Source organism: Marmota monax, unplaced genomic scaffold (assembly GCF_021218885.2).
Source record: "Marmota monax isolate L192 unplaced genomic scaffold, Marmota_monax_Labrador192_F-V1.1 WCK01_AAM20220418_F8-fsc00044, whole genome shotgun sequence".
Taxonomy (NCBI): domain Eukaryota; kingdom Metazoa; phylum Chordata; class Mammalia; order Rodentia; family Sciuridae; genus Marmota; species Marmota monax.
Genome location: NW_026695198.1, coordinates 12,157,716 through 12,174,081, shown reverse-complemented (window position 1 = coordinate 12,174,081; position 16,366 = coordinate 12,157,716). Strand labels below are relative to the sequence as shown.

General features: G+C 40.5%; 1 protein-coding gene across 10 annotated transcripts in view; it reads right to left on the bottom strand.

Annotated features, from left to right (window-relative positions):
* Positions 1–16,366, bottom strand: part of Fam110b (family with sequence similarity 110 member B) — a 183,640-nt gene that overhangs the window by 51,281 nt on the left and 115,993 nt on the right. The window contains exon 6 of one of the 10 annotated variants that reach the window (XR_006848267.2): positions 13,583–16,231. The exons of the other annotated variants lie outside the window; for them this stretch is intronic. The gene's annotated coding sequence lies outside the window, so the exon portion shown is untranslated. Of the gene's footprint in view, positions 1–13,582; positions 16,232–16,366 lie in introns of those variants that run through there. 10 annotated transcript variants of the gene reach the window in all.

Below are 16,366 nucleotides of genomic sequence, written 5' to 3'. Positions count from 1 at the left end.
AGAAACAAGAGGTGGTGGGTAATCACAGAAACCTCACTTCTCAAATCCGAGATGAAGGGGTAGCTGGAAGTTGGTAAGCATTCAAGATAGGTCGTTTATTTCAGGAGGATAGAAATGACATATGTAGGGGCTGGAGCTGGGGCTCAGCGGCAGAGTGCTCACCTGGCACGTACTTGGTGCTGGGTTCGATCCTCAGCACCACATAAAAATGAAAAAATAAAATAAAGGCATTGTGTCCAACTACAACTAAAAACAAAAAAATGGCATATGCGTGCACTGATGGGAACAATACAGTGGAAAGAAAAATGCACATGATGTGAGAAGACCTCATTCATGCACTGAACAGGGCAAAACAGGAGCCGAACATTTTAACACAGGATCAGAACAATGGGTTACAGGTGTCAGAAGGTGGGATGGGATTTTTCCTATTGTCCTGTGACATCAGAGGAGACCTTCATAAATGAAAGTGGCTCGAAAGGAAAGTTAAGGAGAAGCTCTGCTGTGGGTTGAGGCATGTGCGTACCCTGACCCCTTGGGAGTACCAAGGTGGGCACAGGGCAGGGAACACATGGCTGAGGCCCAAAGAAGAAAAGAGACAGTAGTGTTGCGGTGGGGATGTTCCGAGATGCCATCAAGGCGGTGGCTACCTTCCAGTGCAGATTATAAATTGTCACAGAGGCGAAACCTACAAGTGACTGGAAGCTGAAACTTTGTATTTGCTAGAAGTCTCTTCTGCCAAAAGCAAATCATCTGGTAAAGGATCATTTGATAGGCTACAAGACAGAGGAAGAAAGTATCGCTTCTGCAAATTTAAAGTTTATCTCTATGAAATTGGAGAATATGATACCTATGGAAGAGACTCAGTCATTTGACAAGGTGACAATTCATGCCAGGTACTATGCCAGGGACTGGAGACTCTGATGAGAATGGAACAGACATTAATTCCCTACCCTTCTGGAGTACTTGAGCATTCAGACACACTCCAGGGAAGAGAGTGCACGATTTAGAGAGGTGGTGAGATTCCGTAGTTGGATCCTAAGGGAAAATGCAGACTATGTTCATAAGAAGGGGCTGGGCAGGCTTATGCATGAGGGTCTGGGGTTCAGACAATGAGTTCCCCTCCTGGCTCCACTATTTACTACCATGTGACATTGAATGATCATCTCTTTAAACTTTAAGTTTCTAACCTGTACAATGAGATGATGCTAAGACTCACTTTAGCCCAGGGGACAATGCAAATTAAAATGTTGTTGTTTTTCTCTCTTTTTTCTTTCTTTTCCTGATACTGAAGATTGAACCCTGAGGCCCTCCACCACTGAGTGACAATTCTTAGCCCTTTTATAAAAGCCTGCTGCACAGTGTCTGGCTTGTAGGACCACTTAATCAGTCTTTTGAGACAGGGTCTTGCTAAGTTGCCCAGACTGGTCTGCAATTTGTGATCCTTTTGCCTCAGCCTCTGGAGTCACTGGGATTACAGGTGTGGGCCCCTGCGCCTGGCTAAACATTGTTCTTTTTAATGAACTGGAGAAAATGCCATCAGATAAAAGCAGCAAGACTTCAGAGGCCATTTACGGATGAATAGAATAATTTTTAAACAATTAAAAACTATCTAGAATTGGAAGCGCTTTGTTAAAAAAAAAAAAAAAACTCACTTTTTTTTCCCCCTGAGAAAAAAGGTTCCTGCAGAGGAGTTAGGCTTGCAGTCTATCCAGGAAATTTTAGAAGGAACTCCTGTAATGAGTGGGAAAATGTGGCAGAAGAACGTCAAGTTCCCTTCCAATACATTCTAAGATTCTTTGAAATCTTTTTCACTGCCTAAACTGAATTAACTATTTTAAAAGCAGGAAGAAAGGACTATGAAGACAGAGGAAACCTTGAAGAGACAGAACATTTTAAAGACAAAGTGAGATAAGAGTTAAGCATAAAAAGAATAACCACAGCCAGGCACAGTGGCGCATGCCTATAATCCCAGAGGCTCGAGAGGCAAAGGCAGAAGGATCCTGCATTCAAAGCCAGCCTGAGCAACTTGGCAAGACCTTCTTCTCTAAATAAAAATATAAGAAAGGGCTGAGGATGTTGCTCAGTGGTTAAGCACCCCTGGATCCAATCCCCAGTACCAGGAAAAAAAGAAAAAGAAAAGAAAAAAAAAAGAATAACTGCAATAGAATATATTTTAAAACTGGCAAACTGTTTTTGGAAGTCCAAGAAGAAATAGTGAAGAAGAGGAAAGTCTAAAGGAAGTGGGGTGGATGAGAGAGAGGGGAAGGAAGGACCAGCAAGAGGTTTTATCAGTTACCAAGAGAGACCCCTGGAGAGCTGTGTGCCTTTCCTTCCTCACTATCCTCACAGTCACAGATCTGTGCCAGTGTTGACATGCTCCATGGACCTGAACCTCATGCACTGGTACGCAACCTATCTGTACAGAATGCACACAGCATTTCCACAGGTACACAGATTCTGAAACTACCTTATTTTACAGTAGGAGTCATTACTTGGACTAGGGTTGATGTGCAGGGGCAACAAAGGGGATGGCGATGCCTGGAGGTCAGAGGCAGTCATCAAGAGCTCAACAATTCTATAATCAGTGATACTAAAATGTCACGTTATACTTGCAACTAATGGATCAGCTTACTTTTGAGATCATGCTATCACAAATTTGTTAGAAAACATTTAGCCAGCATCCGCAGGTTAGTAATCAAGTAATTGAATCCTACGGGTCCAGTCCTGGTACACCTGAGTCAGGAGGCCACTGGCTCCAAACTGAGATGCCACAGGAGACCACTGGACGCCATGCCTGCATCTCCAAGGGGGGAAGTTCTGGTTCATGTAATTTCCCTCCATTAGCTTAGAGGGGATCGAACTCTTCTGTGACATTCTTCTTTCTTTATTGACTACTAGAGGAAAGGTATTGGATTCTTCTCTTCAGTATAATAGCTTTAAAGATAGATGGAGGCTTTTATACAATCATCCATTTGACTTACTCAGGCATTCTGCATCACTCCAAGTGTTATTTCTAGAATGCAAGGAGGCTGAGCCTTCCTGTGTTTACATCTAGAAAAACATTTAAGTAAATTAAGTTGGTGAGCCTACAAAGAGTCGATTTCTCCTTTTATGAAGCCACAATTGGCCATCCAAATGAAATTTATCCTAGGGAGACAATGGATAAAAGAATGTATAAACAAGTTATTGTCTATCTCAGAAAGTTATTTCAGTAGTCCATTTCTAGTCTTTGGACAAAGAACCATTCAATATTCAACTTCTCATTTTTCAATGCCAGCTTTTTCAAACATTATGATAAACAGCACAAAGTGACCTACTTCCCCTGACACCTAAGAAAAGTGATGTGTCATTTCAAAGTCTGTTGCAGGGCAAAAGACAAATACATCCACAGTCATCCTTCTCTTGACAGATGGGAAGGACTTTTTAAATCAAAGTTCTTTTTAAAAAACGTTTTTTTTTTTCTAAAATGTATCTATCAGATGTTCCCATTTGCTGGACAAGTTAATATAATCTTTGGGTTCAGCTTTCCAGTCAGAAGTGGGATTTTATAACAAAAGGAGAATATGCAAAATGGTGCCTTGGGGGCACTAGGCAATGAAATAATATATGGATTAAAATGAATTTCCAAAAACCAGTTTTCTCTTGGAGCATTTGCTGTGGCACCAAGGAAGACTTCAAGACCCTCTAGTGGTCAGGTGGGGAGGCACAGACCTCTGAGAGCAGAGCAGAGGTTGGGCTCACATTGGTTACATTTGAATCCTTTTCCAATCTTCCAGCTCTGTGACCTTGAACAAGGAAATTCTCTATGCGCTTCCACTTTCCCATCTGTCATATGGAAAGAATAGTAGCACCCTCTTCATAAAATGACTGTGAAGGTTACAAGACACAGAGGCAGGAAGGGTTTAGCACAGAGCCCAGAATACTAAAGGTGTACTCAGAATTTTTATAGCAACACTTGTTTCTAATTGCAAGACCTGAAGGTATTGTGGGGGGAATATTCCCCTGGCCAATTCATCTTTATAAAAGCACATGGAGGAACCAGATGTGATGGTGCATGCCTGCAATCCCAATGGCTAGGAAGGCTGAGGCAGGAGAACTGCAAGTTCGAATCTAGCCTCAGCAACTTACTGAGGCTGTAAGCAATTTAGTGAGACCTTATCTCACAATAAAAATGGGCTGGGGATGTGGCTCAGTGGTGAAGCACCCTGGGTTCAATACCTGGTACCAAGAGGGAGAAAAGAAAAAAAAAGAAAATACAATTGCCTTTGATCTTATATCCTATGACTTTGCTGAATCACTTTTAAGTGCTTCAAGGACTTTTTTTTATATAAACTTTTATAGATCTCTTGAGAATTTTGCATGTATACAGTCATGTCAGACAAGATAGAAAACAAAGAAGCTGGTAGAAAAAAATCAGGCTAAGAGAATAAAAGAGAAAGAAGACTATGTCAAGCAAAACTTCCCTTCAGTTATTTGCAAACATGTACATGATTATTCTAAACTTATATGGAAAGGCTTCAAATGAACTATAATAATTAAATTCTAAAAAGGAAAAATGAGTGGAATCTCTCTATTGGATTTCAAGACTTTACAGCTATAGTAATCGAGACTGTGAAATGGTGGAAGATAGACAAACAGATCCATGGAACAAAACAGAGAACCCAGAAATCGCCCCTACACAAGGACTGCCAGCTTGTTTTCATACAGGTGCAAAAGCAGTTCAACAGGGGAAGCCTCCACAAAATGGTACTGAGGGAACTGGATATCCATAGGCCAAAACAAGAATCTGGAACTCAAACCTTCTATCTCACACCTTATATAAGAACTAACTCAGAAAAGATGATAGATTCAATTGTAAAACATAAAATTATGGAATTTTTAGGATATAACAGGAAAATTTTCAGGACCTCAGGTTTGATGAGGGATTGCCCCCCTCCCCCTTTCTTTCTTTCTTCACTGGTTATTGGACTCAGGGGAGGAGTTTTATTACTGAGTCAATCCACAGGATATCACTAAGTTGCTTAAGGCCTTGCTAAGTTTCGGAGGCTGGCTTTGAACCTGCAATCTTCCTGCCCGAGCCTCCATGCCGCTGGGGTTACAGGTGTGCATCACCATGCCTGGCTTGATGAAGGATTTATAGGACATCAAAAGTGTGGTGCATAGGGGAAAAAAATTGCCACTGAGGCAAAAACTTTGCCTCAAAATTAAAAAGATGGAACTTATTTCCTAAAATGCTCCAAAATTCTAAAATGAAACCTTTTTGTTAGGAAAAGTAATTTTCCCTTTATTATAGTTCAGAATATGGCATAGATTGAAATATCTTACCTAAATAGTGCTGAAGGCAAAGGCACAATTATATGAAATTACTCATGCCTATGAGGATACAAAGCTGAAAAAATATGAGGAGATTAGAAAAAAAAAGAAATTTAATACATTGGTAGCATTCTTTGAAATAACTTCTCAGTAATATTTTTCATAATAATTCCATATAATCCAAGTAGAATAATTACAGATTTCTGTGATTTCTTATTTCAAGCTGAAGTGCTTTATTTAAAAGTTGTGTTTTGATAAGAAATTTTTAAAAGTCAGCATCAAAGAAAAATAACTTTGGGCAGACTTCTTAGACTTCTTTATCTGCCAAACTTAAAAGGAATGAATAACTTTTTCTTTTTCAAATTCCCCAGTATTTTTGTAATGTATTTAGAAGAACAAAAGTCAGCAGTATCATTTTTGACATTTCCAAATCTCCTTCATTAATTCTGTATTTTAAATACCTATTTTAATACAGACGTTTGTAAGGTGATTGGTAACATTTTAAAACAATGAATACATTAGAAGATTAAGCTCCATATAAACACGGAAGTCGGATGCAAGAAAGGAAAAAAGAAAATTTCAAAAAAATAACCAAAAAATTTTTGCTATTTCTTATCCTATAACAAATCTCAAAAAGACACCAGGCAAGATTAGGGTGCATCTTCCTAACCTTCTACCTCTCTTCACACACAATGCCCAGGTGTGGGGTTTAAGAAGTGTAAACAAAGATAATGAAAATGGAAAGACCTATGTGTTCAGGGTAACATGGGATCCCCATCTCTGTTTACCACTGGCCTGTTAAATCTGTTCAGCTTTGAGACTGAAATATTACTGGTAGATGGTATAGCTCAAGAATGGAGCCTCTGAGCCACGGTCTACTGTGCTATGCTATCCAGGAAGCTGAGGGTTTCACAAATTCCTAGTTACAAGGGGCTTTGGGAGACCCATCCAGAGAAACAGTTTACTGTGGGGTGAATGTGAACCCCAATGAATCCAGAAGTCAAGACTCTCCAGTGTCCATGTCCTCTAATTAGGAGAATAAAGGCCAATCCCAATTATTTAACCCAGTGAACAATAAGAAAAGGCTCCTGGGGAGACTTGTCTTCCTCTTTGTCACCTCTACAGGCTTATTAGGTAACCAGGGACTCTCCCCAATAAGAAACTGAAATAAGAAAAGGAGGACAAGATAAGTCAGATGAGCAGAGATATGAAAGAAGACACAAAATTAAGAAGACCTCTCTTCTTACACACATGTAAGCCTCTTCTCAATTTCAAAAAAAAAAAAAAAATCAGAAAAACACATTTTCTATATAAATAGAACAAAATTGAATCCCTGTCACAAACAGTCTTAATTAACTTAGAAATCTGCTTTTATTCTGTCTTCCAAAGAAAGTCTGCATTGCGAGAAACCGTATCTCAGAATCTATAATCAGGACAGCTACGCAAACAAGTCTGGCACGACTGACAAATTCCTTCTCAATTGCTATTTATAAAGCAGAAGCCATGATGAACTGAATAATTTATAATTACTATCAGTATAGACGATCTTTACCATCCCATGCTCGTGAATAGCATGCAGCATTCTCTGACAAAGGGTTCCAAAGATTGTAGCTTCATATAGAATATTAGCTAAAGAGCCTGATTGTTATCAATTGAATACTATGAAATATATAAATATACATGTATATCTACATATGCATGAATGTATACACACACACACACACACACAAAGTGATTTTTAAAAAGACTCAAATGTTACTTTGGGTATACATGGTAGCATGACTTCATTTATTGGTCCCTTTCCATTCCCAAAACTCTGTTAAAATGAGAATATAATAATAAATAGGGCAGAAAGAGCAAGTGAGATAAGAAGTGGATGAGTGAGATGTAAATAACTTAAGAGGACAGTGGGAGTCACAGACTACTAAGAGTCTGAGAAAGAGCCAGATGCAAAGTGGGTCCACTTGCTTGGCCACCAACACCTTGAAGAGGCAGGACCTGGGAGCAAGGGAGGTTGAAAATATGGAGCTTGCGTGGTACAGATTTGGCAGCAGGAGGCTGGAGACCCAGACCCCGGCATGGTAGTGGGACAAACACCCACAGCACCTGTGCTGGCAACCAAGAAGAACTCAAGAACACCTGCAGAGTTGGGGGACCTTCAGCTACCCCTTTGTTTAGTTCTCACAAAGCCAGGAGTAGGCCACAGGACCTTCCAGGAAGGAATTTTTGTCCCTCTGAAGAGACTGATTAGCCCTGGGAAATATGGTTCAGGGGTGGGGGCACCTACTGACATTAGGGGTAACAAACTGAAAGAGTTGGCTCACCATATGATCTTACACTGTGCATGCCACCACCAACATTCCCACCTCCATACAAGGAGACCCCGATAGATGCTCAGAAACTCCCTTTTAAGTGTTAATGGGCTGCGGAGCCTCTAACATGAAAGCCAGAGGCCCAGGTAATCAAACAGAAGAAAGGACCTTCAGGAAAAGGAGATACAGATATTCAAAGGACATTTGAAGAGAACATCAAAAGACCTAGGAAAATTGTTAAGAGAAACGACTGAACCTATTGCAGCTCTAAAATAAAAACCAAATGCTCTTGAAAAAAAAAAACATAAAAAGGTAATAATAGCTTTGGAAATTTAATATACTTAAAATAAAAAGACCCAATAGAAGGAGTTGAAGAAAAATTAAGGAAGTCTGTCAGAAAGTAGAATAAAATGACAAAAGTTAGAAAACAAGAAAGACCGGATGATGAAAATTAAAGGATCCATCTGGTAGGTCCAACATTCAAGAAATAAAATCTTCAGTTTTTGTAGATAAGAGAAAATAAATGTTGAAGGGGAAAAAAGAGGGTTTAAGAGATAACAGTAAAATATTAGTCAAGACAGAAAGACCCAGGTCCCAGGTATCTAGAACTAGATTATCAATCCAAGGAATAAAGAAACAAATATCCATAGTAAGGCAGGTCACTGGATGATTTCAGGGCATCTTTTCAGGGATAAGGAGATCTTTAAAAGGCTTCTAGAAAGGAAAACATGCAGGGCACACAATGGAATCAGAACGGAGCTGTATTTAAGAGCAACACTTGATAAGTCTTCAAAGTTATGGGAAATAATTTCTTTTTGGAGGGAAAAAATATTCTCAATATACGGTTTTATGCTCAGATAATCCTTCGAGCACCAGGACAGAATGAAGACGCTGGTAGCCAGGCAGGCATTCAAAAATACACCTCCCACTTTCACCAAGGAGGCTTACAGAGGACGTGCCTCAGTAAGACGAGAGAATATAAACCTGGAAAGAAAAAGATTTGCTCTCCAAGAAAAGTGGGGACCCACTCAGAAGAGCAGCTGCTAAGCAGCTGAGAAAACTGGCCCAGAAATGACCCAGGAATAGAGCTACAAGAATTATGTATGAGTATATGTGAAATATTACTCAGAGGCATATGGCAGAAAGGTTGGACCACTGGGTATATTAGAAAATGAGGCAAAACATACAAGAGGAGGCATCAACTATGAAAATGGATGCTTCCTACAAGAAAAGAGTTAAGGACATAGTCCCCTCTGTAGAATGTATGGGTGTGTCACACTGTCAGTGTTTAATTGAAAAAGTCAACTAATTACAAGGACTGCAAATTTTGCATCATTTCTGCTTGCCGGTACATTTGTGAGAAAATTCAAGGGGATAACAAACAGAAGTTAAACATGACTACAGGCTCTGCAATGCAGTACAGATGCTACTTTTTGGATTTCAAACCTTATAAATGAAGCATTGTCAGATCAACACTTGAAATCTCAGAAGTTAATATTGACTAACACTCAAAACACTTTTCCTTACTTTGATGAACTTGTGAGACTACTCAGATCCACATGAGACTACATCAAAGGCATTCTTTGTATCAGGGAGACAACTTCAGATGCATCCAGCGTGTCTCCATGTGGAGGAAGAAGAATGGCAGAGGAGATGGCTTCCCTCATCCTGACCTCTGCTCAGGTGGCATCTCCTGACAGCCCCGGGCTCCTGTCCTACTGCAGTGCCGTGCTGACTTTTCTGTATAAACTTGCCACCATCTGAAGTCATCTGTTTACTGTCTGTCTCCTGGCCTAGAATGTAAGCAGGCTCCACAAGGACCTTAGGTGTCTGTTATTCACCCCTGTATGTTCACTGATGTTGAAAAGACTGAATGAGCAGAGTTAACTAGAAAGAAGAAGTATGTTACTTCTGTGTCCCTGGAGCAGCTTCATGTTGGGCGACCCTGAAATTACACTTCTCATGGGGTCCTTCTATATTACTAGTCGACAAGCTCCAATCTCATGTGGGTGCTGTCTGGCCAGGGAGGACCTGGGCCTCAGCAGATTCTGATTCCGCTACCCCCTACCAAGGGTTTTCAATAACTATTACTTGTTCTTTGGATCTTAGATTTAGCCCAGTTATGCCATTTTCTGTTTCTTCACCTTGGAAATTTCATGGATCCCAGAGGCATGTACTAAAAATTCAAGCTGCTTTGTAACACAGCTCTTGGGTAATAAATCAAAACCGCAACGATAACGCCTGATCGTCCCACCCTTGGAGCTCTGGAACACTTATCCTTATCTGCACTGGAGGGGCAGCCACTTCTGGGATGGGATCCAGCAATCTGCAAGCTCATGTTCCAATACAAAAATAAATTACAGAGAAAGATGTTCATCTGTTGAAATACCAGAGGCATTTCCTGAGGTGCTCTGCCTGGAATTTCTCCTGGTAGGCAACGGGTATCAGTGGAGTTACTGGCTTATTCCTACATCCCCCATTATTCTTCACTATTATATCGTCTACAGGACAATTCAGACTAGAAAAACTAGCTCAGGAAGATGAAAATGTGACACATAAAGCTGATTTTCCAAAGCAATCTCAATAAGAAAGCAGCATTCTGTACACAGGGAATCTGATCTAATGATAAAATATTTATGTGCAAATGTTGTTCGGCTATCTTCTTTAAATACGCTCTGGTCATGTGCTTTACCTCCAGACTTACTCTAGTCAGAAACCACATGCCCTTGTGGAAGGTGCCCTTGGTATCACCGAGTCAGGGACTCCTGCTTGGGATGTGGACTGTGTTGTTCATTTGTTTACAGTCGCAGCTCAAATATTGATGGAAACTATGAATTTGAAATCAGACAGACCTTGGCTTCACTCTGGACTCTGCTGCTTATTGAATGTGTGTCCCCGAAGCAGGTTATTTACACAAATCTTAGTCTTTGATTTTCCTGATAATCAATGAATGATGATGATAACCCACCTTTCCCGGTTGCCAAGAAGTCAAACTGACATTCTGTGCACAAAGTGCTTGGCAGGATGCCAGGCACAGGTAGTACCAAAGGACTGGAGTGTCCAGAGCCATTCCAACCTCCTTCTGGGGGCCAGCCTAGGAAGCAGTGCATCCCTGAAGGTGCTTGTAGTTGGGGCAGTGCGACAAGCCACAACAGTGTGGTCTGGATATGTTCTGTGACAATTTCAAAGAAGACTAAGTGGCCAAAAATAAATAAATAAATAAAGACTATATTTAAAATAATTTCCAAGAATCTTGCCAAGGAGAAATGAGTTATTTGGAATGTCAGATCTTTTGTCACAATAGGAAATATGCATATCATCATCCCCTCTGCTATTGTCTATAAATGTTTGTGTTCCCCCTCCTGACCCCCTACCAAATTCACATGTTGAAACCTAACACCAACAGTGGGATCCTAAGGAGATGATTAGGTCAAGAGGCTTTCACCTTCAGAAGATGAGATTAATGCCCTTAGAAAAGAGGCTTAGAGAGTATGTTTGCCCCTCTGCCACATAAGGACACAGCTACAAAGGGCCACCTATGAAGCAGAAAGCCCTCAACAGACATCCCATCTCCTGACCCCTTATCTTGGGCTTCTCAGCCTCTAGAATTGTGACCAATAAATATCTGTTGTTTTAAAATTAATTACCCTGACTAAGGCATGTATTTTAGTAGCAGGAAATAAGACATTCCCTGTTAATAGTTTGAATCTTTAATGTTCCCTCCTCAAATTTCATGTGTTCAGAGGTGGGTCTTTAGGAAGTGATTGGATCTTGAGGGCTCTGATCTCTTCAGTAGATTAATCCATCAAATGTGGATTAATCCACTGTTAGCAGAATGGACTACTGCAAGGTGGGACACAGTTGGAAGAAGTAGGTCACTGGGGCTGGACCCTGGAAGGGTTTCTTGTTTCCCAAGCCCCTTCCTTTCCTGCCCTCTCTCTGCTCCCCAGTTGCAATGAGCTGAGCAGTTCTCCTCCGCCATGCCCTTCCTCCATGATGTTCTGCCTCACCTCTGGCCCGGTGCAATGGGAACCAGCCCGCATTAACTGAAATCTCTGAAGCCTTGAGCCAAAATACATCTCTCTTTCTCTTAAGTTGCTCAGGCATCTTGGTCACAATGACAAAAGCTAAAACTCCTCCCAATCTCCAATTAAGAGAACACAAGTTAGAAGAAAGAAGAGTAAGTACATACACTCATATTTTCTTGCAATGCTGCCAGCTTCGACTGGCTTCATCCCAAATTTCACTCCAGCCACCCTGAGTTAGCAGGCAAGGGAAGGAGCCCTTAAAATTGTGGTCATTTTTTTGGCTTCTAAAGGATACCATTATCCCCACTGTCCAGAAGCAATATTAATTGTGAATGTTTAAAGTAATAGGTAAGAATAATGTCTGCAGGCAAGGTTAAAATGAAAATCTACCTAAGAGACCATGGGTCTCAGAGGGCTAGGAGCATAAATATGGTTGAGTGGTTCTTTACATTTATCATCATGATGATTGTTATTTGTTTTAGTGCAGCAAAGATAACATTTTTCCCTAGGTTGCACCACACTAAATCTGAAGTTGGATCCACTTTTAAAAAGAGACAGTTTTGAAACAGTACTTTTGTGTTCCAAAAGGAAATCTGGGGAGTTTTTAACCTGAAAGATATCCACAACTGACACTCCTACCAAGCCCTGCTGCTTTGCAACTGAATAGATGAGTGTGCGGAATGTAAATATCCTCCTTAGTGCACCCTCTCTGGAAGTACCACAGTCATGGTCATGGTCACAGTCATAAGCACAGCTACAGTCCCCATAAGAAGCCCCTGCTTACAAGTAATCATGATGGATAAAGCTTTCTATTAAAGCCAGCACAAAGAAACCAAACTTCCCACTACTAATTTTCTGATAAATACCCTGACCTGACAGCTAGTCTCCCGGATCCCAAGCAAAAACAAGGTGGCCCATGTCAAATGGGAAAAGTGTATGAAATCTATCTGAGTACTTTGGGATGTAGCTGGTTTCCACACCCATCATCAATATGTCTGCAGAGCTTTCTGGCAGATACACGTGCAGTCCTTCCCCCACCCCTGCCCCCAAATAGAGCTACACACCAGGTTTTATTTAGGATCTATTGGGGAAAGGACTTCTATATAGAACTGAATTCCATTCTGAATACTGCATGGACCCAGGGTTATATAGGGTTAAGGACAGTAGATTAAAAATCGCTGAGTGGAAACATCAGGGATGGGGAGATTTGGGTTCAGAAGACCTACTGGGATTCTCTCTGAAGGCAGGTCAGGGTGATCAGATAACCAAGGATGGGAATGAGGAATTTGGTGACATATTGAGGATGATCCACATATTGAAGGTGTTGAGTGAGGGTTCTCTCTCAATGGAAGTAAGATGATTTTTGCTGCTACTGAGTGATCCAGCCTGGATCACTGGTTGAAGCTCTCAAGACTTGACTGATGCTTGCTTCTTGGCTGTATTAATCTATATGGCTGCCTAGCAGGGATAGGTACTTCCAGGACAGAATGCACTCATTCATCAAATGTGTGAAAATGTTGTCACAGAAGAAGGTTGGTGGAGAGAGGAAAGAGGAAGACTGAATTAAATCCACTGGTGTTATAGAAATGGTATTATTATCAATAAAGAGATTAATGACAATTGGATAATTACTTTTGAAATATAACACTAATGACATTTGTGCACAGAGGACCTATCTTTTCCACATGCAAAGATCTTACTCCAGAACTATCTTTCTTATAATTTTTGGAGGGTGAGATATTTCACCATAGTGTGTAATTATTTATAGAGATAGATGCTTTTTGAAAACGCTGTCCTGCATTTGAACCTAAGTTTTAAGTACCTAAAAATATATTTTGTCTCTTAATTTGCTGAAAGAGGATAAAAGAACCTAAGTCTCTAGTCTATTAATTAAAATGCAAATTAAATAAGGAAATTACAAAGATGCTCTCTGGTTATAAAGACAGACTATGTTTATTAATAATGCATAGTCATTAGGTACATACTACAGTATTATTAAAAAACACTTGGACATTGCTTACTATGCACCAGAACAATAGAGAACTTCTTAGAAATATTAACATGCTAATTCCTGCAATGATTTTATGAAGTAGGGGTTACAAATATCCCTCATTTTCCAAATGAAGAAACTGAGGTCACAGAATGTTAAGAATGTTCAAAAATGTTCCCATGACAATGCTCTCTCTATCTTTGAAATAGAGGAAGAGTTATAAGTTGAACCAGGCAAGCTGGTTCTACAACCAATGCTTCTCATGATCACCATTTGGTCAAGGAAGAAATTGAAGTGCTGAGAGGTTAAGGCCGCCCCCAAATGTGCCACCCCTACTCTTGGCTCTGTGCGTCTATAGAACAACTGTGCTGAGATCTCTGCAGCTTTCCCCTTTCTACATTTTCTCTCTTTCCTGAATATTGACTCCTGGATCATCCCACTGGGGAGTACCCTTGAACCAAGTCCTCTTTGTTCTTGTAACTACCTCCAGCAGTCACCAAGAAAGTATCACATTGAATCCATCAACCCTTTAGGGTAACTCGGCTTGCCTTCTGCTTTATTAGACTCAGATACACTACTTCACTTAGATTCCATAATTGGTTTACCTGCAATTGATTGCCCCCTACCCAGGGCTCCTGCTTAAGGGATTCTGGACAGAGTTGTACAAAAATACTACAAAATAAACCTGCCACAAAAGAGACTCTTTGCTTTCAGCCATCCCAAGAGGTCCTGAGAGACGTACTACCTGGCCTTCTCAGTTGTTTTTCTTTAGGTCTTGAGGGAATACCTAGGCTGGAATCCCAGAAGCAGCCCCCAAACGCCAAGTAACTCCCATTAAGGAGAAGCTCGAGAAGGTTTTGAGTTAACAAACCATTGCTAATGTTCTACCATTTGTTCTTCCTCCAACCTCTGGAACTGACAGTTGTTAGACTGAAATGGAATATACTCTGGACAAGAACAAATAAGGTAATTAACTTATCTTCTTACCTCTTTCTAAAAAGTGAATGGTTCATTTGTTCATAATCTCTGGATTCACTTACTGTCGTGACATCTAAATTTAAATGTCAATGAAGAAGACGACCCCCTTCACCTTCTACTGATAGGCTACTGATGGGCTAATGGAACTTGAGAAATATTGTGGACTGCAGTTGGTCTGCATTTCAGGGTTGTGCATTTGTATGTGGAACAAGTAAGCCAGCTTCTTCCATATTTAGGTGTTGCTCCACAGGCCAAGCAGGGAAAGGGGGCATCTGAGCACAGTTTTGAAGGAGGAAAAGGGTAATCACAGAGATGTTTAGAAAGACAAGTGCAGAGGTGTGGGTGGTGCTGGGAGAAGAGGCACAGAGATAATGAGCTTGACCATATAATTTCTATAAGCACTGTGTCCAGCTCCATGCAACCTGGAACTCTACTGTGCAGTTACGATTCCAGAGAGGAGTACGACATGAGAGTTAGGAAGAGTTGTCTGGCTGGTTTATTGAGAACAGGAGGTCTGGCGAGAAACAGGCCAGTGAACAGGCTAATGCAATAATTCAAGAGGTTGTAATCATGATAGTGGTGGAGAAAACAGATAATTTCTGGGGAAATGAAAGATGAAGTCAATAGTATCACCATGCATCTATTTATTTACCATCTTCCCTAGTAGAATGTCAGTTCCTTTGAACAGTCTTGCTCTGCTTTTTTTTTTCCTTTTCTGTATTTGTAGGGCCTACAACAGTACCTGATGAACAAATTCTGTCAAATAAGTGAATCAACTTGCAAGAAGTAGAAGTGCAGCTCAGTGGATGAGCTAGGATTCTTATCCAGACCTTTTGGACTTTCAAACCCCATAATTACTATGCTATTCTGCCTGTTAACACTACTTTTTATCAGGAATAAAGTTTTTTCTCTAATCTAAATTATGTTCAGTGCAATACACTTTCCAATACATTTGAAAAATGCATCACCAGTGATCTGCCGCACAGTACTGACCTGAAAAACAAGGGTCAGAGATAGGCAAGTCCCTCAAAGCTGTTACATATTTTGATGGGACCCTAGCTCTGCTTTGAGTTAATGTGTATGTTTGTGCATAAAGATACATGTACTCGTCACAGAATTTATTTTCTAACAAAATAGTATACTAATATCATTCTTTATTTAGACAAAATACATACAAAGGAAATTCCTTTTTGTAGTTCTAAAGAAAATGGAAAATGAATCAGGAAAGTAGTCTTTAGGACTGCACGGTGCGGGGAATGAGGATGGCACAGGCAGGTAAGCAATGGAGTATTTTAGAAAATGGGATGAGTCACAGATTCTGAGCAATCTGTCAAGATCTGTCAAGAATTTATAGTGATCCACTTACAAATTACAAAAAAAAATCAGCAAACAATAAAACCAACCAACTTTCCAATAAGAGAGGAGCAGGTGGCCCCAAAACACCAGGCTTTTCTAGAGGCTGATTTCAGTCCATCTCCCACACTGCCCATTATCAGAGGCAACACAGCACGGAACTGAGATGAACCTGCTGGGTTTAAATATCACGTCTCCATGACAAGCTGCACATCCTTCAGCAGTCACTTAAATTCTCTGTGTCTCAGTGTGCTCATCTGTAACAGGGATAAAAATATAACTCATTTCCTAGGAGGTGAAGTCAGGGTGAAGTTCAACGTATGAACACATGGCAAACATTTAAGAATAGTGCCTGGCTTGGACTGATAATAGTTCACCCTTACTGAACACAT